Below are 22,718 nucleotides of genomic sequence, written 5' to 3'. Positions count from 1 at the left end.
TCTCAATTCAACTTTGTTTTTTCCTCCCACTCCGACTTGTCTAATCAGATTCCAGTCATACAAAGAAAATTACACAGCTGCTTAACATTCCTGCTTCCATTGACTTCAATGCAGACAAGGCGTCTGCTGGCTAAATATCTTCCCTGTTGGTTTATGTAGGATCAGGGCATTAGGTCAGTGTCAGCCTCTCTGAAAGAAAGGGGACTATCAGCTCTCTGCGTGTGCACAATAGACAAATCCATGCTGATAGAGATCCTGGCCTAAGCAACCAGACACTGAGACCGCCTTTAACTCCTGCCATTGTTACATAGGTGTCACTGACAGATATTAAAGCTGACGGGAAAGGTCACAAAACCCCCTCAAAGCTGGCTGCATTTGCAAGAACTAAAGGGGCCTGCAGTCCAGGCACACCAACTTCTAGTTTAGGAGCTCACATCTGCCTTTTCATTTTTCTTCCATTTGGGCCAGGCATTTTCAGAATCCAAGAAGTCTCTTACATGGACACAAGTTGAAGCACCCCACTTGTGGGCAAGCCTTAACCATGCCGAAATAGACTCTACCCCGAAAAGTCACGTAACCAGGGCTTTTTCCAGCTGGAACTCAGTTCTGGCACTTCTCATGTGGGCGCCATTGTCTTTATAAGAGAGCAAGGGAAACGTTCATGATGAGTTTCGGAACCTCTTTTTCTTTTCTTTCTTTTCTTTTTCTTTTTCCTGCAATCAGATATTATTATTAAAGTTTTCTTGGTTTACAAAGGTATGTGCAAAGGTATGTTCCTCTTTTTCAAGTTAGGAACCTCTTTTCTCTCTCTCTAGAAAAATTGCACTGTGTGTAACCAGAGAGCATCCTCTGCTGTGAAGTGACACATTTGTTTGTGGAATTTGTATCTTACACTTCCACCATAAGACAATCAAGGCAGCTTACAAATATAACAAAACGGAAGTGAAAAACCAAGCAAGCGAAACATAAATGTAATCAAACAAAGCCATCCAGAATTGTCCCTGGAAAGTCACTTTTCTTCTTTAAGTTTTCAAAGTTTTTAAGCTAGCTCAAGGTTGTCCCCTGAACTAGGCAATGTTTAACTGATAATCAATCTGAGTCAGTCCATCATTTGAAAAATAAGACTTTAGAGCCGTCTTGCCCCAAAATGGCAACTAGACATTCTGCTTTGGTTTAAGGAACCATTTGGCCCCTTGCTTATATATCTGAGTTTCTAACTCTGTGCATCATCAACCTTTTTATATATACCGGTACTTCTTGCAAATTTATCTTATTACACATTTGTTTGGGGTCTTTAAAAAAATTTTTGGGGTAATGTTCGGATGTCACAAAGGCACTCCAATCTGTGCTGAGCCAAGCTACCTTCTGTTGGAAAGCAGCTGCACTGGTTTTTTCCTAAGCCAGGTCCTGCAGGAATCATTGTGGGCTCGGCCAAAGCAAAACTGAGTGCAGCTCCACAGCAACCTGACTGCTGTCCCTGTGTATGTCTTTACACGCCCCCAGTTTTCAACAGAACAACTCCAGCCCATGAATGCATTTGCAAACAAAGATGTTGAGTCCTACACAGTTAATATTCGGACTTTAAAATACTGTGGAAACTGATAAGCCGATAACAGTGTTTACAACAGATAGCACTGTAATTTTTGCAATTAAAATGAATACTTCTGTTCTATTGTGTCCTTTCACAAAGAACGTTTCTGTATATAGAGTGATATCTTCTGCACTGGCTTGCCTACCATCAGACAGGGTCTATTCTTAAATACAAAATAACCCAATAACTTTAACAGCTGCTGATGTTATCACAGTACTGGATAGGTCTTTTTTTTAAAAAAAATTCTATTTATTAAGCTTTTGCAAAATACATTAAACAGAAGAAAAAACAACAACACACACTTTAAAAGACAAAGACAAAATAAAAAAGAGAAAAGGAAAAAAAAAGATTCAGAGAGAGAAAAAAGAAAAAAGACAAACAAACAAAAAAACAAAATCCGATCACCACATATCGCCATACAGCAAACAAATTTGCAAACACTTGACCTCCGTCCAACTCGGTTTAGGTTAGGTAATCTTATAATCTTTCTGCAGTTGTATTATACTAACTCTATACATCGCAGGTGTTAAATTCCGTCCACTGTGACTTTAGTAATTCCCAAATTAACTTCAATATAACTTAAATATTTATTCCAATCGTTTTTTAGTTTTGCTTTGTTTTGATGCCTAATTCTTTGTGTCAAACTCGCTAACTCTATGTATTGAAACAATCTCATTTGCCATTCTCTGACCGTGGGGGTGTTGGAGGTTTTCCAATTTTGCGCTATTAAAATCCTGGCCGCCACCGTAGCATACTGAAAGAATGTTTGGTCCTCACTTTTGATCTCCTCACCAATCATACCCAAGAGGAACGCCTCCGGTTTTTTAGGGAAGTTATATTTCAATATTTTCTTTAACTCATCATAAATTTGTCCCCAGAATCTTTTCACAACATCACAAGTCCACCACATATGGAAGAAGTTTCCTACCTTGGTTTTACATCTCCAACAAGTGCTGTTTCCGGTTTTGTACATCTTCCCCAGTCTTGCCGGGGTGATGTACCAGCGATACATCATTTTTTCCAAGTTTTCTTGGAGAGCAGCACATGCTGTGAACTTCATACCCCTCTTCCAGAGTTTCTGCCATCTGTCATATTCCAGGTTATATCCAAGGTCTCTGGCCCATTTCACCATAACTCCTTTCACTTCTTCATCTTTAGTTTCCCAGTCCAACAATTGTTTATACATTTTGGAAAGAAGTTTAGTGTTACTTTCTAAAATTTCCACCTGGTATTTCGACTTTTTTTCACTCATCCCTAATTTTTTATGATCATACCACAATGCATTAATTTGGTGGAATTGCATCCATCTGTTTAACTTATCCTTCACCTCTTCATACGGTCTAACTTTCCATCCTCTTTCTGTTTTGAGTAGGAGATCTTCGAATGTCCATCTTTCACCTGCCTGATTTAGTTTTTTTATCGTTAAAATGTTGATTGGTGAAAGCCACCAGGGCGTACCTCTTTCGATCAGTTTTTTATTCCTGTTCCAGACTTCGAGTAGCGAGCCTCTAATAATATGGTTAGAGAAGCCTCTGTGAACTTTTTCTTTGTCCTGCCATAAATAGGCATGCCAGCCAAACCTGATGTTAAAGCCCTCTAGGTCTAATAAATCTGTGTTTTTTAAAGTGGCCCAGTCCTTTATCCAACAGAGGCAGCCTGCCTCATAATAGAGCCTTAAGTTCGGGACTGCAAAGCCCCCTCTTTCTCTTAAATCCGTGAGGAGTTTGAACTTGATTCTAGCCCTTTTCCCCTGCCATATAAATTTTGCTAAAAAATTTTGCCAATTCTTAAAACATGTTGTACCTCTAATTACGGGAATATTCTGAAATAGAAATAATAATCTTGGAAGGATACTCATCTTAATCGCGGCCATCCTTCCTGTCCAGGATAATTTCAACCTGTTCCAGATATCTAAGTCTTTCTTAATTTCTTTCCAAGCCTGGTGTAATTATCTTCTATTAGATTTATATTTTTCGGGGAGATCCATATTCCCAGGTATTTTACCCTTTTCACCACCTTAATACCTGTTTTTTGCTCCAGCTGGTTTTTAACATCATCGGCCAAGTTTTTTGTTATAATTTTAGTTTTTTTCTTGTTTAATTTGAACCCGGACAATTTACCGAATTCCTCTAAAAGCTCTAGTATGTTACTGGAGCTATCCATTGGGTCCTCTAAAGACAGTACCAAGTCATCGGCGTAGGCCTTTAATTTATATTCTCTTTCTCCGATTCTTATCCCTCTTATTTTTGATGTTTCCCTTATTTTATTTGCGATTATTTCCAGAACCATAATAAATAAAAGGGGAGACAATGGGCAGCCCTGTCTTGTACCCTTCGTGATCATAAAGGAGCTGGAAAGGTTGTTATTAATAATCAGCTTAGCCCTTTGGCCTGAGTATATTGCCTTTATACCCTCCATGAAAGGGCCTTCTATTCCTGCTGTTTTCATGCATTGTAATAGAAAATTCCAAGAGACATTATCGAAGGCCTTTTTGGCGTCGATGAAAATCAGTACCGCCGGAATGTCTATCCTGATATCTAGGTATTCAATAATGTTTAATATATGCCGGACATTGTCTTTCAGTTGCCTGTTAGGGAGGAATCCCGCTTGGTCTTTATGAATAGATCTCTTTAGATATTTCTTAAGTCTATTCGCTAGGATGTCTGCAAAGATTTTATAATCACTGTTAAGCAAGGAAATCGGCCTATAATTTCTTATATCTGTTTTGTCAGTTTCCATTTTTGGTATTAATGTAATGTGTGCCTCTTTCCATGAATCGGGGATCCTCCCTCCTTGGAAAATATTATTAATAACATCACTAAGCACCGGAGCTAGATATTCCCCTAAGGTTTTATAGTATTTAGAAGACAGTCCGTCCGGACCAGGGGCTTTCCCGGGCTTCATCTTCTTAATAGCCTCCTTAATCTCCTCCACTGTAATCTTCTTGTTTAATTGTGCTCTATCTTCGTCAGTTAAATATTCCCCTCTGCATTTATCCAGATATTTTTCTATTTCTGCATTATCTTCTTCTCCTTTTTCATACAGCTTTTCATAGAATTGAATAAACCTTTTTCTATTTCATCTGAGTCTTCTATTATCTTATCATCCATAATTAATTTATTAATCACGTTTTGCTTTTTGCTTTTTCTTAACTGCCACGCTAGTAGCCTCCCCGTTTTGTTCGCCAACTCAAAGTATTTCTGCTTCATAAATTTAATTCTCCATTCTACCTCTTGATTTAATAATGCTGAGTACTGTGCCTGCAATACTTTGGAGGTTTGTTTAATCCTTTCATCTCCCGGCTTTGTTATCAATTTTTTCTCACAATCTTTTAGCTGAGTAAGGATTTCTTCTTTCTTTTGTTCTCTTAATTTCCTTCTATAATTATTTTGTTGTATTAAAAAAACCCCTTAGGACTGCCTTACCAGCATCCCAGACTATATCAATAGGGGTGTCCTTATTCAAGTTTAAATCAAAGTAATTTTTCAGGGTACTTCTGGCCTTTTCTGTCACCTCCTCAATTTCAAATAGGTATTCATTCATCCTCCACCTGTACGGGCCTGATGCTTCGCTTTTTATTTCCAGAACTATTGGACAATGATCGGAAAGGGTCCTAAGTTGTATTTCGCATTTCATTACTCTTGTCGATAATGCTCTTGACACCCAAATCTGATCAATTCTACCCCAACTCTGGTGGGGTCCTGAAAAATGTGTAAACTGCTTTGTTAAAGGGTTTTTATGCCTCCATATATCTATTAAATCTAGATTCTCCTCAAGATTATTAAATGATCTCGGGAGCTTCCCTTGGTTCAGTTTCCCTTTCTTTACGTTCCTATCCAATTCTGGCACTGGAACACCATTCATATCTCCAAGCAGGATTAGTTCCGTGGATGTCGGACTGAACTGGTGTAGATAACAGAATTATCGAGACTTAAGCAAGAGAGAAACCTCTGGTGGAGCTCTGCCCCCGGACTCCCCTCTGGCGAAGTTTTCCCTTTGGATTATCATACTTTTCTTTTCTACCTTCTTCCTCTTTCCCTTTTCTCCTCACCCTCTTTGGTGACATTGCTGTTTATTTGACTACTGGAGTATTCAGATTCTGTTTACTTGTTGCTTTGGGGGGATAGCCAAAGCCGCCAATCGATGAGAAATCGGAGATAATACTGACAATAACGGTACTTCTATTTTACCCTCTTACTCCCATAGGTTTGCAAGTATAATAATTGAAGTTTGCAAGTATAACAGCTGAAGTTTGTTTGGAGAGAGAGGTGGTATAGAAGAGGACCCTGGGTTTAAAACCCGGTCCTCTCTTTAGGCGTGTTTGCAAAATTGATTTGAAAATGATCCATTTGAAACCTGTTATAATCTTTATTTTTTGACCTGGGGTTATAAGGGGGAAAAAGAGAGAGAGAGAGAGAGAGAGAGAGAGAGAGAGAAAGAGAAAGAGAGAGAGAGAGAGATTGTGAGCCCTTTAAGGGAGAGATTTGGTAATGATGGGGAGAGATGGGAAAAGAGGAGGAGGGACCCCAGGGGACAGGAAACCATCACGCCAAGAAGAAATTAAAGACTTAGATATCCTATGGTTAAAAATAAAGGAGGAATTTAAACAAAACAAATTATATATGGAAAGCAAATTGGGAGAAGTGCAGGAGATGATTGATAAAAAGATAGAAGGTGCAGTTGGAGAACTCTCAATTAAGATTCAAGAACTGTCCGCAAAATCTAAAATAGAGGAATCCAACAAAAAACTGCAGAGAGAGAAGAGGGAACAGAAAAAAAGAGTCAGTAAAGATGAAAGAGGAATTAAGAGAGTTAAATAAAACGCAAGACAGGATTTGGGACAATTTAGCCATGGCAGAAATGCGACAAAAACAGCTCCATTTAAAATTTAGGGGAGTTGATGAGGAAAGGAATGAGGACATAAAAGGGAAAATGACTAAGGAATTATCCAAGTGGTTGGGATTAAAGGAAGAAGAGGTGGCCTTCTCTATAGAGAACTCATTTAGAATAAAGACGAGACCACAACATTTAAAGCCAAATAAACTCCTGGGAGATTGCTTAGTGATTTTCAACTCATTAGAAATGAAAAATCTAATCTTAAAAACGAGGTACCAAAATAAATTAAGAATTGATGGTAGGCCCATTATTATTTATAAAGAAATACCAGTAAGACTGTTACGCAAAAGAGAAGGGTACAGACAAGTGGTAGGCGTTTTAAAGAGAAACAATATACAATATAGATGGGAGTTCCCTGAAGGGATCACCTTTTTCTATAAAGACAAAAAAATTAAGTTGATGGATACTCAGGAGGTGGAGAAGTTCTTGAGAAGATATGAGAAGGAGCTTGGTAAGGCAGAAAATAGACTAAGGCTCAGGGAGGTGGGTGAGGAGGGGGAGGGAGGGAGGGAGAGGAAGGGAGAGGGGGTTGGAGAAGGATGAGAAGCAAGACGAAGAAGAAAATGAAGAAGTTGAAGCCGTGGTGGGAGAAGAGGCGGCAGAAGAGGAGGAGCTCCTAGGGAGCAAAGGTTCTAGATTATAAGCTCGACAACCCGGCTAGAGAGACTTTAAAAGTTAAAAGTTAAACAATAGCTCCTACACTGAAATTTCTGTCCTGGAATGTGAATGGGCTAAATGAGAAACTTAAAAGGAATAAAATTGAGAAGGCTCTGAAAAATAAGAATTATGACGTGATTTGTTTTCAAGAGACCCATATAGCCAAAAAACATAAACACATTTTGATAAATAAAAGATTAGGGGTGGAGTTTATTAATTCTGAGGCAAATAAAAAAAAAGGAGTAGCTGTTTATGTTAAAGGAAAATGGGACCCCGTATTAATCTGTAAGGATGATGAGGGAAGAATATTGGGAATACAACTTAACCATCGGGGGGGGGGGGAATTAATGTTGTAACGGTCTATGCCCCTAATACAAATAAAGCCGAGTTTTTTGAAAAAATAGAACAAATTCTGTTAGAGCTGGATAGGTCTTATCTTTATTTCATGTCTGCTTAAATTTTAACTATTCTTCTGGAGCAACTAGGGGGACAAATACTGGCACATTTATGTGAAATTTCAGAAACCTGGTTCTGGATCCAGCCCTCTCATTTTGAAATATGCTATTATTGGCAAGTTCACCTCTGGGCAACAGAACTGTGGCAGGCGTCCTCCCTTCAGAGGCTGCCCAAAGAATTCCAAAAGAAGGTGTAACCTCTTGCCAATAAATAGGTGCAGCAGTTTTGAAGCATTTTAGGATTGGCCAGGACTTGAACTGGGAGCCTCCTGATCTATGCCCTGGTTCCCTTGGGATGAGTGAGTGACCTCCCAAGTGCCCAGACAAGCTAATAGTTGGACAAATCTATCCATTTGGGTTTCTCTCAGATTATCACTTCTCCGATCTCAAATTCAATTTGTCACATTTCCACATCAATTTGCCATTTTTAAAAAAAGTTTGCATGAAAATTTGCATGCATTTTTGCCTGCTAAAATGCATTTTGGTATGTTATTTTAACTAATTATACATTTGTGTATGCGCTTTCCCCTATTATTATAAAAACGTAACTGATAGAATTCTACAGGATGTGGTATTAGTGTGTGAAAACAGTCCAGATCTGATGATTCCCCAGATGCTGGAGATATCAGGTGCCATCCTGGCGCCCAGGCATCTTTGTTTGGTCACAGGTGCCTAACGCTCCTGGCGCCTGGCTAATTTCGACACTGGCTGCACAGCAGCAATACATGTTCACAGTTAAACATAAAGTGCCAATAAAAACAGTAGAAAATAATCATTCAAGTGGCAGGCTGCAACAGCTGCAAAGGCCTCTTGGCCTAAAAAAGTCTTCCAGAGACACCTGAAAGTCGAAAGGGGAAGTGCCTGCCATTTCTCTGCTGGGAGAGTGTTCCACAGCATGGGATCAGTGGTGATAAATGCCTGGTTTCTTTCTGAGCCAAATTGGGCCTCTGTAACTTCGGGGTGACTAACAGCTCTCCTCTGGATGATCTCCAGGATCTGGCTGGGATGTCAGAGCTGGGATCCAACCCCCAAAATCTTGGCACTAGAACTCCCAGCAAGGTTTGGAGCTTTGCCTCTGGCCTTACCTAGGTGCCACATAACCCAGCTTCATTAGGGGGGATGAAATGCCCCATACGGCATTTCCAGAGGAAGGTCTCCTTTAAAACCCCCACTAAATTTGGCATAACTTTGAAGGGGGAAAGAAGGAAAATTGAGAGCAGGGATCCCTCATACCCCAACAGCTCATAATCAGTGTCCTAACTAAGGGCATTTGCAGATGACCTAGTATTGACTTTGCAACAGCCAGACACTAGTACCAAAAGAGTGTTAGAACTAATTGAAATATTTGGTCAAGTAGCAGGATTTAAATTGAACAGAAACAGAATTTGAAACAGAAAACAAAGGTTTTGGAGAAAAATTTAACAATGGAAGAAAGAGAGAGGTTTCAGAGTGAAACAGGTTTGGAAATAACGAAAAAAGTGAAATACCTGGGGGTAAACTTAACATCTAAGAATGTGAATTTATTTAAAGACAATTATGAAAAATGTTGGTCAGAAGTAAAGAAAGATTTAGAAACATGGTCAAGGTTGAAACTGTCCTTGTTAGGTCGAATTGCTACTATTAAGATGAATGTACTGCCTAGAATGCTATTTTTGTTTCAGACCTTACAAGTTCTGGACAAGATGGATTGTTTCAAGAGGTGGCAGAAAGATATATCAAAATTTGTCTGGCAGGGCAAAAAGCCCAGAATAAAGTTTAAGATTTTAACTGACGCAAAAGATAGAGGGGGGTTTGCCCTGCCGGACTTAAGATTATATTACGAAGCAGCAGCTTTCTGCTGGCTGAGAGACTGGCTACTTCTTGAGAACACAGACATTTTGGATTTGGAAGGATATGATAATAGTTTTGGTTGGCATGCATACTTATGGTATAACAAGGCAATGGTGTACAAAGGTTTTAAAAACCATATTGTTAGAAAAGCATTATATAATGTTTGGAGCAGATACAAAGACCTATTGGAAAGTAAAACTCCCAGGTGGTTGTCACCAATGGAAGCTAAGGGGGTGAAAAAACTTAATATGGATTCTAAATGGCCAAAATATTGTGAAATCTTAGAATATGAAGGTGAAAGGGTTAAGCTTCAGAGTTATGAAAAACTAAAGTCCAAAGTTCGAGACTGGCTGCATTACCACCAGATAAATGAGACATTCAAAGAGGACAGGAAAATAGGATTTCAGAAGGAGAGGTCAAAGTTAGAAACAGAACTGTTAGAACCCAATACTAAGAATCTGTCAAGAATGTATAATTTGCTGCTTAAATGGAATACACAGGAGGAAACGGTGAAACCAGCTATGATTAAATGGGCACAAGATATCGGTCATGACATTATGTTCGCTGACTGGGAACAGTTATGGACCACTGGTGTTAAGTTCACGGCATGTAATGCCTTAAAAGAAAATATAATGAAAATGATCTACAGGTGGTGCATGACCCCAGTCAAGCTTGCAAAAATTTACCATCTGCCCAATAATAAATGTTGGAAATGTAAGGAGAATGAAGGTACCTTCTATCACCTATGGTGGACCTGCCCGAGGGTGAAAGCATTCTGGGAAATGATCTATAATGAAATTAAGAAAGTCCTTAAATGGACATTTACTAAGAAACCAGAGGCTTTCCTCCTGGGCATGGTTGGCCAATTGGTGCCAAAGAAGGATAGGATTTTCTTTATGTGTGCTACTACAGCAGCAAGAATTCTTTTGGCAAAGTACTGGAAGATGCAAGAACTACCTACTCTGGAAGAATGGCAGACAAAGGTGATTGACTTCATGGGACTGGCAGAGATGACCGGCAGAATTCGTGACCAGGGGAAAGAGGCAGTGGAAGAAGACTGGAAGAAATTTAAAATATATCTTAAAAACTGTTGTAAAATTGAGGAGTGTTAAGATGTCAAGGGGTAAGAAGCAGAGAACTACAGCTGTAACCAACAAATTTATGGGAATTTAATGAAAAGGAACTAAATGGATAAATTGATTAAAGGGTTGCTAAAAAATTTTTTTCTAAAATAAGGATGCAGCGAAAGGGAGGTATGGGGAAGTCGATTGAAAGAAGTTACAAGAAAATAAGATTATGAATTTATTTATGTTTGATTTGTTTATGTTTGTTTGTGTTTTGTGATGTGTTTGTCTTTTAATTATGTGTTTTAAAAATTGAATAAAAATTATTTTTTAAAAAAAACATAATCAGTGTCCTGAAGTGGTACCTGCAAGGAGGTTGGGGTGGGGCAGGAACCCTTCCCTAAATTAAATGGGGAACATTCAAGAGGGAGGAAATTAACAAGGAAATATTTCCCCTTCCACTCTCCACAAACCTTCTCCACCCATAATGTGTTATTTACATTACTATCCGAACACAGCAGGGAGAGGGGATGTGGGGAAAGTGGTTTTTCTCTCTGTCCACACGCCTCGCTTCTCCTGAGCACCAAAACCAGGGTGGCGTAATGGTGGGAGTGTCTGATGAGGACCTGGGAGAGCAGCGTTGGAATTCCCACTCAGCCATGGAGCCCACGGGGGAACCTCGGGCCAGTCACCACCTCTCAGCCTAACCTACCTCACAGGGTTGTTGCGAGGATGAAATGGGGAGGAGGAGAACCATCTACACCCCCTTGAACTCCTCGGAAGATAAAGGCGGTACGTCTATAAATGGAACAAGCCCTACTGAAAGCCTCATGTTCCAGACCAACTGGGTCCTTGAGGAGGAACACACCTGTTTTTTGCATGGATGACCTTTTTCATTCCATCTGCACTACCTGCCAGGGGTGTGGCCAGGGCAAAAGAGGGTGGAGCAATGAAGGTAAATCCCACCTTTGTTTCTACACACATCCTCCAGGCAGATAAGCAAGGAGCATCATCATCCAGCAAAGAAATGAAACCAAACAAACTCAGGGTGAGGGGGGAGCATGGCCTGGGGAGACTGCTGAGGGCCAGTTAGGGGGGCTTGGAGGGCCACATCCAGCATTAGGTTGCCCACTTCTGTGTTAGGGATAGGAGTACACTGTAAAACATTGTCAGAAGTCAGCACCTGTAGCTAAAAATAACCACAGATAGGGGTGCTCCTGAGAAACAAAACCACATGTCTCCTGCATTATTTGCACACATTATTTTGCAACAGAAATAAAAGGGAGTATAGCACATTAAAAAAAGAAACATATTGATAGATTCCACAGTAAAAAGAAAAAGAAAAAAGAATGGTGCACAAGTTCATCACATTTCAACCACAAGCATTATCATTCCCATTTCAACTGTGTCGCTAAAGTTCCATCAACTATTATATGCAGAGGCTGGGATCAATGAAACCACAAGAAGAAATCCATACTCATCTCTGCCCACAAAAAAATGGTGTCCAAACAAGATTTGCCCTCCCCGTCCGCTTGCCTGCTTGAGTGTTGGTGGCCTGGAGGCAGCTTAGATCAGCCTTCCTCATCCTGCTGCCCCTCCAGATGTTTTGAACTACAACTCCCATCAGCCCAAGCTGGAGGGCACCAGGTTGAGGAAAGGCCAGTAAAGAGCAAATGTACTACAGAAGAACATGTTTCTTACCAGCTTGTCTGCCAAGGAAACTCTATTGTGGCTGCAGAGGCTTCTGATACATCCAGGGGCAGTTGTTCCCAAGCTTTCCCCCCTCATGGACCCCTCTGAAAATTGCTGATTGTCTTGGGGGGAGCACTTAATTCTTTTTCTGCCTGTTGAAGCAATTCTAATGTGCTGTGCTAGATGCTGTATGATTTTTAATTGCATTTTTATTGCTTCTCTGTTATCCATTGTATTTTATTGCATTACAATCAATGCAACACGATTCATGAAATAAAAGCAGCAATAAAAATACAATTCAAATCAATACGAATATTGGATGCAATGGATGTGCCACCCCATCTTCAGCTACAAATCCCCAGACACGCTGTGCACCACCTGAATGAAGTTCACAGAACCAACACCCTGTGTGAAATGAGAATGCCCCAACCGAGAGCAAACCTCACACTTCTCTGAACTGCAGCTAAACCCTAGATAAGGAAAACTGGTGAGCAAACCATTTTCCCGGGAAATTTGTCTGCTGTTACTGATCTTCCAATCCATAACCTTGCAGATGAGCAATGGCACAGTCAGGTAATTTTAGCCTCTGGAACCAATGGTCTCATGACAGGAGGGAATGCATATTACCACACTGACTTCAAAATGTGGTCAGCCACCCCCGCTGCATTTTGAGAACTCTCTTGTTCGCCGGCCCCAAAGACCTGCTCCAATGGAGTCACTGTGGATCAGTCTCCAAACAGCCCTGGCGTTTACCAGAGCAGTTTGAAAGCGGCTGAAGTAAACAAAGTTCACAGCTGAGATGTATCAAGAGCATGGTCTTAGTCGTAAGAGCATAAAGGGACAGAGCAACCGCCACAAGAAATCTTCAAGGGCCACATCTGAACCAAAACTCCTCCATCGCCTCCCTCACTCCATGGCAGCCACCTGATTCCACTGCTACCCTCCAGTTTTCTTCTCATATCCAGAACTAATGTCTTTTCCCCACATTTTTTTATTCACCCTTCCCTCAGGCTACCAGGACCTTTTGTCTGCCTTTGCTTTTTAAAAGGTGTGGGGGTTTTCCTGGCTGTAATTATAAAACAATTAAGATATTACGGTATATTACTTTTGAAAAAACAACATGAGCCTTTTGCTCTGTCAGCTAGCAGCAGCTTCCTGAACTATCCCATCCTAGCTAGTCATTATAAGAACTGTAACTTGAAGAGTTGGCTGCCAGGTTTCTTTTTTTCTTTCTCCACCACCATTCCCCTTTCCTTTTGTGCTATGTATTTTAGATTGCAAGCCAGGAACACTCTTGGTTTTTATTGATCTGTGAACGTGAGAAAGCTTTACATAAATCATAAACAACTATAAAGGCACAATAATCAAGATGCAATTAACATTGCCAATTAGGAGAAAGGCATGCATTTATAAGATACATGGACCACTGGAAACTGCAGAATGCACAAAAAAGTATACATTTCCTACAACAGAGACACAAAACCTTTGACCAAAGAGAGACCCAAAAGTACGGAAATCCCCATCTGCCTGCATAGCTTCACACCCAATTTTACAAAGAACTAATTTTCAGCGGCAATTGAGGAGATTTTTAAACAAATGCATGACTTTTTTTTCCTGTTTCCCTGGAGCATTTGGGCCTTCCTTCGCCACTTGCTTTTCAAGAACAGCAAAGGCCCATTGGCCCAGGAAGTGTATCAGCAGCTCCTGCAGTCAAGGAATCCCTGGGGCAGCTTTCCAAAGGGGCACAAGAATGAGCTTATCAGGCAGGGTGGGGAACTTGGCAAAAGGCTGTGTCTTCAGTACCTAATTTTACCTGCAAAGGCCTCTTTGGGCTCCAAGATTCCTCAGATTTTTGGAGGGATTCAGAAGAGCAGACTGCCACCTGTTCTTGGCTGGTCAATCCTGCAACGCTCCAGGCTAGATGTTTAAAACTAGTCTACCATGAACAGCTGGCAAAAACTATATGTCACAGAGAGGTCAGTTTGAAATATGTTTTGGCACGCCTGACAGAACACTCATTCTTTCAAGTCAGCAATACTTTGCAGAGACAAATTGGAAAAGACAAAACCCATGTGCCTTGTGTTTTATAGCCGATTTCACAAGAGAATGTAAAGGAGAGTAGCATGGAAGAGAAAAAGCCAATTGAGTCTCTCTAGTGTATTTTTATCTTATTATCATTATTTGTTAAATTAGTTTGTGACTTTATCTTGCCCAATGCCATATTAAATAAATACAAATACATATACTGAGGAATTTGAGAGTGTGGGAGGATAAGAATCACGACTCCTCTTTAACAATTACCGGTAAAATATTTTAATGCCTTGCTCATGTGACAATACAACAAGCGCTCATAATGTTGATCAGACACTCAGCTTAACTGTTAGACTTTGTCAAGACCTGCCAGGACTCAAATCAGGAGCCTCCTGGTCTATTGGCTGATGCTGCCTGCTGAGTTGGTCCTGGAAAATCCTGAGGTCTGCAGTTCCAGAATAGGGGTTGTCCTCTGTGACGGAAGAGGCACTGCTCGGACGTTGATACAGAATGAAAGAGGGAGGGCAAATAAGGCTACACTCCAGACTGCAGCATGGGATCATTCACAAAAAGCCACAGGCTCTCCCTAAGTTGGTTTGGAGATAAAAGCTCGTGGAAATGGCTTTCTGGCCTGAGAAAGAGGCTACCTTTGTCCCTCACCCATCTGGCTCACTGTCTCCTTGCGCTGCCTCCAGCCTGCTTGCCCCACTGCCCATCCCTACAACCTCCCTTCATCCTACTCAGCTCAGACCAAACTGTGTCTTCTACCTCTGCCAGTGCATGGCTTGGTCTCTGGGCACCCCTTTCCACGGGAAGTCTTGAGCTTCTCCTATGGGATGCCTCCTCTGGGATGCTTCTGCCATGGTTGCCTGAAGTGGGGAACCTTCAGACCGCAAGTCCAATTCACTGGTGCCGTCAGCAGATGGCCAGGAGCACAGGGTTGCATCCTGCCTTGGCTGCACACATCTTTTTCCATGATGGAACAGGCTTGCTCAGCCAAGGTGGCAGGATTTAATTCCTGCTCATCAAATGTTTTGATCTCATCAGTAGCAGGTCTTTGGAGGCTCGGGAGGAGGGAGCTGTCTGAAAGCCCTTGGCTCTGATCCTTCCTCCTCTGGGGTTTCCCTTGGGGGCTCCCCAGCTGGTACCTCCCACCACTCCTCTTCAGCTGAGCCGGCCCACCTGTTGAATTTGGCCTGCCAGGGGCAGGGAGATAATAATCTGGCCCACAGGCCACCCAGGGAATGAGTCTTTGGACCAAGGTAGCAGCGTGCAAGTGCTTGACCAGCTGATGCAGTCTTACACAGAAGCACAGCATCCAGATCATGGAAAGTAAGTCATCACTCGATGCTGCAGTCATTAAGATACATCAGCGCATGTGTTGATCTGGCCTTTAACCCTACTTCAGAAATTATATGTCTGACCAAGCCCATGCGGAAACAAAGTGCTGCTTGCTTGTTGGTTATTTATTTACTTACTTGAAACATTTATGCCCGACTGTTTGAGTAAAAGCCTCCCATAGCAGTTAACATAACTGCACATTTAAAACAACAACAACTCCCTCCAAAAGCAAACTTGAGTGCAGAGTGCCTGCAGTTTTGTGGTGAACAGTACTGAGGAAGAAGAGGAAGGTATCAGCATGTTCAGAGTAACTCCAATGTCTACAGGAGATTAAAAAATATATTTAGGAGGGAAAATCTAAGGAAGCAAAGAACTTGCTTAGAACATGGTGTTGATAATGTCAAGGTTTCAGGTTTAATCCCAGTCAGGGGCAGCTGCAAATTCCTGCATTGCAAGGGGTTGGACTAGATGATCCTCAGGGTCCCTTCCGATTCTACGATTCTAAAAAAGAAAGGAAAACAAACCCCGCATCCCAAAGAGCCGAAAGAGGCCTGAGTACACTCAGTGACCATGAAATAGTGAGCATCTGTTGGGGAAACAAGAATGAAAACTGGAAGAGATGGAGAATATGATGCAGTGCCCTGAAGGAAAGGATTTCTTCCTGAAATCCTAAAATGGAATGCTTCACACTGCAACAGTTTGTTGCAGCTCCCACCTGTAGTTATATAAAAGGGATGTAAAACAGAAGTAGCAGAGGGATCAGCCAAAACCATGGGTGGCAGGCAACTATGTCTTACTCAGAGTAGGCCTATTGAAATTAATGGCCCCAACCGAGTCATGTTCCCTTCAGTGGGTCTGCTCTGAATAAAACATAATTGAATACAACCTACAGAAAATTCAGCACTTAAAAAAAATCTCCACTCTGCTCAAATAACAAAATAAAAGGTGACAGTGTTTATTTGTAATCTTTGAGGAGATCCTGCTGAACATGCACACAGTTTGTACTTTGCATCTCTGAGGTGCTTCAGAGAAAGAAGGAGCACACATAATACAGTGGTTTTCTCATCAGCTAATTCAAAGAACTGCAAGAATATATGCCCAGAAGGAGGGAAATTATAAAATTTAAATTACCACTTATCCAAAAACTCAAGCACCATCTCCAAATGCGTGAGCCTCATGTTTCATGGAACTTACTAATGGGCTGTTTGAATTATACAGCTTGACATTTTAAAAAATAAAAATCATTCTGCCCCAAGCATGTATGCTTTAATAGAATGCTATTTAAATCTGAACACTTCAGAAATATGTGGTTCTTATAACCACCCCTTAAAAAAACCACAACCACAAAGGTTCAATTATTTGCTTCTATAAAACGTTAGCATATTGGCTAGATATAAACTTATAAATCTAGCTAATCAATTTGTTTTCTGAGATATGCGAACCAGCACATTTTCTGTCAATTAAAATGCCATAAGGATTCTTTTCTGTTTAAATTTAGCATTTACACTTGGCAACAAACTGATACTCATTTATCAGTTCAGTACTCGGCACAATAAGGACCATTTGCACAATACGTCAGGTTATTCTCTGAAGATTTAAAGGCCAATAAATCAAAACAGTCTCTGGGGCCTCTTACACAAGGAGATACCTATTTTATGAGCAAGCAGAACCCAACTGGTATTCTGGCTTCAGATGGTGTATAATAAAAGTTATTTCCCACATTACACAGAAACAAAATTGTGCGCTGGTAGTAAGTATTTATTCAAACAAAGTCCTGCATGCAGACACAACTCCATGACAAGAGTTCACAAGCAGTTGTTTGTCACATGGACAATATCTATATGGGTGGGCATCTTCATCATTCAACAACTGAACCCACCGAGGGAGAATACAGGAATCAAGCGTAAAGCCAGCCACTGGGATGCATGCATGCGCTAACACATGTACTTGGTGACACAAGATACATAGGCTTGAAACTCCACAGCATAATATGCAAGCTATTATAATATTAATAATAATTTATCATTTATACCCCGCCCATCTGGCTGAGTTTCCCCCCAGCCTCTCTGGGCGGCTTCCAATCGAGTGTTAAAAACAATACAGCATTAACTATTTAAAACGTCCCTAAACAGGGGTGCCTTCAGATGTCTTTTGCTCAAGGGTCACATAACTAGTTAGCATGTATATTAAACTTCACAATACATGTAAACAATGAAGCATGGCTTTAAAAATGCCAGCACCCAAATCCCATCTAGTCCACCCAAGCAGTGTTTGAAATTAGCCAGGTGCCGGGTGCATTTTGCCCTGGCTCTTAGCCGCCTGCAACCAAGCGAAGATGCCTGGGCGCCAGGAAGACACCTGACATCTGGAGGTGCCTGCCTGGGGATCCTTGGATCTGGACTGTTTTCACACACTAAGACCACATTCTGTAGAATTCTCTCGGTTATATTTTATCTGCACTATCAGAATGAATTTCAGGAAACAAAATGCTTCTTCTGTGCAGCCTGAACAGAAGCACTGAATGATGTTATAGTTAATTGTTGTCACTTGTCTTCACTTACCAGTACCCTGCTCACAGTTGTGAAGAATATTTATACATGATGAAAGGTCTGTATCAACGTTAAGAAAAAGAGGTCAGAATAGGCCAATATACATGTGGACTGTCCCTGGATCAAGTCACTTTTCTTCTTTAAGTTCTCAAAGTTCTTAACCAAGCTCAAGGTTGTCATCTGAACTGGTGAGATGTTTAACTGAGAATCAATCACAGTCAGACCATCATTTGAAAAATAAGACTTTAGAGCCGTTGTTCCCCAAAAAGGCAACTAGGCATTCCGTTTTGGAGACTGTAACCTTGGTTTGAGGAGCCATTTATTGCCTAGCTCATATATCTTGGTTTCTAACCCTGCATCCAAGCCCAAAAAAAATGCAGCCAACAAAGGCCTGCCTGAGTCTTTGCCTGTTGACTGATCAAAAGTATGCTGCTTTATAAAGCCTTTAAGGATAAATGGACTCTTGATAAAAGGATTCTTCTTTTTAGAGTTATTAATTTCATGCTACTGTGATAGTTTTTCATAAACAGTAATGTCTTCTTATTTAATGTTTGATGCAAGTTCCCCAATGAATCATTTTAGTTAAAAGAAAAACACAGGTGTGGCAAAATCAGGTGTAACTAACCTATTGTGTTTATAATATTCAGTTGGGAGCCACCCAGGTGGCTGGGGAATAAACAATTATTATTATTATTATTATTATTATTATTATTATTATTACCCTCCAGATTACAGCTCCTACAACCCCTGACAATTGGCTTACCTGGAGGTCCTCTGTGTTTTAAAGAAAGGGCTATCAAATGGGCCAGAGTCAACCTGCAAATGGAAAGGGCTTTGAATTTTATGGATTTGTTATAATAGCAACATATGCCCTCTGATTCCTCTAGAGCAGGAAGGGCCAGAGCTCAGTCCATCTGCTTTGCATGTCAAGGGCCCCAGGTTCAAATGCCCAGACAGGTAGTGGATTCCAGGTAAGAGAAGGCTGGAAAAGGCTCCCTGTCTGAAACTAGGGGCAGCTGCTGCCAGCCTGTGTAGACGCCACTCCGCTAGATGGGCCAGTGATGGGACTTGCTCTAAGGCACTTTGCTCTGTAAAAGGCGAAAGATTTATACGATCTGAAGAGAAACCAGAGTACTTAATGTGGATTATAAAATTTTTGCAGACATTTTGGCAAAAAGATTGAAGAGAGTGTTGATAGGGGAGATTCAAAAGGACCAAACTGGCTTTCTTCCGGGGAGACATATGTCAGATAATGTGAGGAACATCATAGATATTTTGGAAATGCTAGAAGTGGACATTAATAGGAAGGCTGTTTTGATTTTTGTAGACGCGGAGAAAGCTTTTGATAATATTTGTTGGAGTTTTATGAAGAAAAATCTCCAAGGGATGGGGGTAGGCCAAGCTTTTGAAAACGGTATAGGTGCGATATACTCTAAACAAAAAGCAAAGTTAATTGTAAACAATGTGGTTACGGAAGAAATACCAATAGAAAAAGGTACACGACAAGGATGCCCAATATCCCCTTTACTTTTTATATCAGTCCTGGAGGTTTTGTTAAACATGATTAGAAGGGACCAGCTGGTTAAAGGAGTTCAGGTCGGAGCTAGACATTACAAACTAAGGGCATTTGCAGATGACCTAGTATTGACTTTGCAACAGCCAGACACTAGTACCAAAAGAGTATTAGAAATAATTGAGATATTTGGTCAAGTGGCAGGATTTAAATTGAACAAACAGAAAACGAAAGTGTTGGAGAAAAATCTAACAATGGCTGAAAAAGAGAAGTTTCAGAGTGAAACAGGTTTGGTGATAACGAAAAAAGTGAAGTACCTGGGGGTAAATTTAACATCTAAGAATGTGAACTTATTTAAGGACAATTATGATAAATGTTGGACAGAGGTAAAGAAAGATCTAGAAATATGGTCAAGGTTGAGACTTTCCTTGTTAGGCCGAATTGCTGTTATTAAGATGAATGTGTTGCCTAGAATGTTGTTTTTATTTCAAACGTTGCAGATTCTGGATAAGATGGAATGTTTCAAGAAGTGGCAGAAAGATATATCTAAATTTGTCTGGCAGGGCAAAAAGCCCAGAATAAAATTTAAGATTTTAACTGATGCAAAAGATAGAGGGGGGTTTGCCCTGCCGGACTTAAGACTCTACTATGAATCGGCAGCTTTTTGCTGGTTGAAACATTGGCTGCTTCTTGAGAATACAGACATTTTAGATTTGGAAGGGTTCGATAATAGATTTGGTTGGCATGCATATATATGGTATGACAAGGTAAAAGTACATAAGGGTTTTAAAAACCATATTGTTAGAAAAGCATTATATAATGTCTGGATGCGGTATAAAGACTTGCTAGAAAGCAAAACTCCCAGGTGGCTGTCACCAATGGAAGCTAAAGAGGTGAAAAAACTTAATATGGAGTCTAAATGGCCAAAATATTGTGAAATTTTAGAACAAGATGGTGAAAAAGTTAAATTACAGAGTTATGAGAAATTAAAATCTAAAGTACGAGAGTGGTTGCATTACCATCAGATAAATGAGGTATTTAAACAGGACAGGAAAATAGGCTTCCAGAAGGAGAGGTCAAAACTAGAAACAGAATTGCTAGAACCCAATACTAAGAACTTGTCAAGAATGTATAATTTGCTGTTGAAATGGAATACACAGGATGAAACGGTGAAATCAGCTATGATTAAATGGGCACAAGACATCGGTCATGACATCATGTTTGCTGACTGGGAACAGTTATGGACCACTGGTGTTAAATTTACGGCATGTAATGCCTTAAGAGAAAACATAATGAAAATGATTTCTAGGTGGTACATGACCCCAGCCAAGCTCGCAAAAATTTACCATTTGCCCAATAACAAATGTTGGAAGTGTAATGAGACTGAAGGTACTTTCTATCACCTTTGGTGGACCTGCCCGAGGATTAAAGCCTTTTGGGAAATGATCTATAATGAAATTAAGAAAGTCCTAAAGTGGACTTTTCCTAAGAAACCTGAGGCTTTTCTCCTGGGCATGGTCGGCCAGTTGGTGTCAAGGAGGGACAGGACGTTTTTTATGTATGCTACCACAGCAGCAAGAATCCTCCTGGCAAAGTATTGGAAGACACAAGAACTACCTACTCTGGAAGAATGGCAGACGAAGGTGATTGACTATATGGGATTGGCAGAGATGACCGGCAGAATTCGCGACCAGGGGAAAGAGACAGTGGAAGAAGATTGGAAGAAATTTAAGATATATCTTAAAAATTGTTGTAAAATGGAGGAGGGTTAGATGTCAGGGAATAAGAAACAGAGAATTGCAGCTGTAACTAATAAGTTAAAGAAAAAGGAATGTAATGAAAGTGAATTAAATAATTAACTAAATTGAAGAAGTTGCTAAAGAAATGTAAAATTAAGGATGCAGTAAAAGGGAGGTATGGGGAAGTCGGAGAAGTAAGGTGTATGAAAATAAGATTATGAAATTATACATGTTTATATGTTTGTATGTTTTTGGTTTGTTTATTGTTTGTTTTGATTATGTGTTTGGAAAACAAATAAAAAAAAATTTAAAAAAAGAAAAGAAAAGAAGGAAAAGGCATGATCATAAAACTCTTGTAAATGTAGCCAGGGCAGTGGGGGGACAGGACACTTCTGGCTCTTCCATGGGTTGTTTCTGAATGACCAGTTTATTCCACTTTCATCCTGATTTGCTCACTCAAAGTTTGTGAAGAGGTTAGTCAATGTTTGATATTTATTAAACATTCATTCTGAAAAAAATAAGGCACTTTGCTCTGTCAGACTGAAGTAAATAGGACAGGATTTTAGGTGCTGGTTGTCTTAGAGCGCAACACTAGGAACAAGCCCCAAAGAGCCTAAGCTTACTAACTTCTTTTAAGCTGTCTTGTAGGTGGGTTCACAAAAGTTACAAGGCTGAAAAATAAAAACTTCCAGAGAAAAGAAGCTCCATCGCCTGCGGTCAGCATAGAAACATAGGCTAGTAGGCTCTCAGTAGGGTAGTAAAAAGAAAATAAATTTGCCTTCTCCCAAGTGGATCCCTCAGTTGCCTGCAAGGAATTCCTGGCCAGTTGCTAAATGCGAGGCACAGGTTTCTATCCTTTTGCTTAATGAGCGCAGCATTATAGAAGCCAAGTCAGAAATTTAACTTGATTCTTCAAAGGCAATTTAGCCAGCCAAAATCTCCTTTCTCCCTTCCTCAAAGATCAGAAGTGCCAGATAACATCAAGGACGGTTCTGCATAATGGAGAACATCTGCGCAAACCCTTTTGCTTTTGACTCCACCACCTTCCCTCTCAAATCGATCAGGTTTTTTGGCGTGTGTTCCCCCCCCCCCCCCCGCCAAGAAGGTGCCCAAAGAACCTTTTCTGGAGCCTTCCTTGTGGCGCCCCCTGCCGGTCGGGGCGCAGACTCCCACAGCGGGAGTCCAGAATGTGCAGGAAATGGTAAAGTTAAAAGAAAACCGACGGCGCGACCTCCGAAGCCTCCGCGGAGCGCAGGGCACAAACACGCCGCCTCGCCGCCTCTCCTCCCCCCCCCCCCATCGCGAGCAGCTCCCCTCTGCTCCGACGTGCTCTCCCGCAAAGAGGAACCGGCCACACAAG

At 40.8% G+C, this 22,718-nt stretch overlaps 1 protein-coding gene and 1 long non-coding RNA gene across 3 annotated transcripts in view; one reads left to right on the top strand and one right to left on the bottom strand.

Moving 5' to 3' along the window:
* SEMA5A (semaphorin 5A) overlaps positions 1-22,718 on the bottom strand; it is a 163,398-nt gene that overhangs the window by 139,763 nt on the left and 917 nt on the right. The gene's annotated exons all lie outside the window — the stretch shown is intronic.
* LOC310849007 lies at positions 37-15,048 on the top strand. Its single transcript, XR_014566731.1, has 3 exons — positions 37-1,815; positions 7,574-8,850; positions 10,843-15,048. It is a non-coding gene; the product is annotated as an uncharacterized lncRNA (long non-coding RNA).

This window comes from Podarcis gaigeae (assembly GCF_964106915.1).
Source record: "Podarcis gaigeae genome assembly, chromosome: 7".
NCBI classification, from domain to species: domain Eukaryota; kingdom Metazoa; phylum Chordata; class Lepidosauria; order Squamata; family Lacertidae; genus Podarcis; species Podarcis gaigeae.
This window is presented reverse-complemented; position numbering and strand designations above follow the sequence as displayed.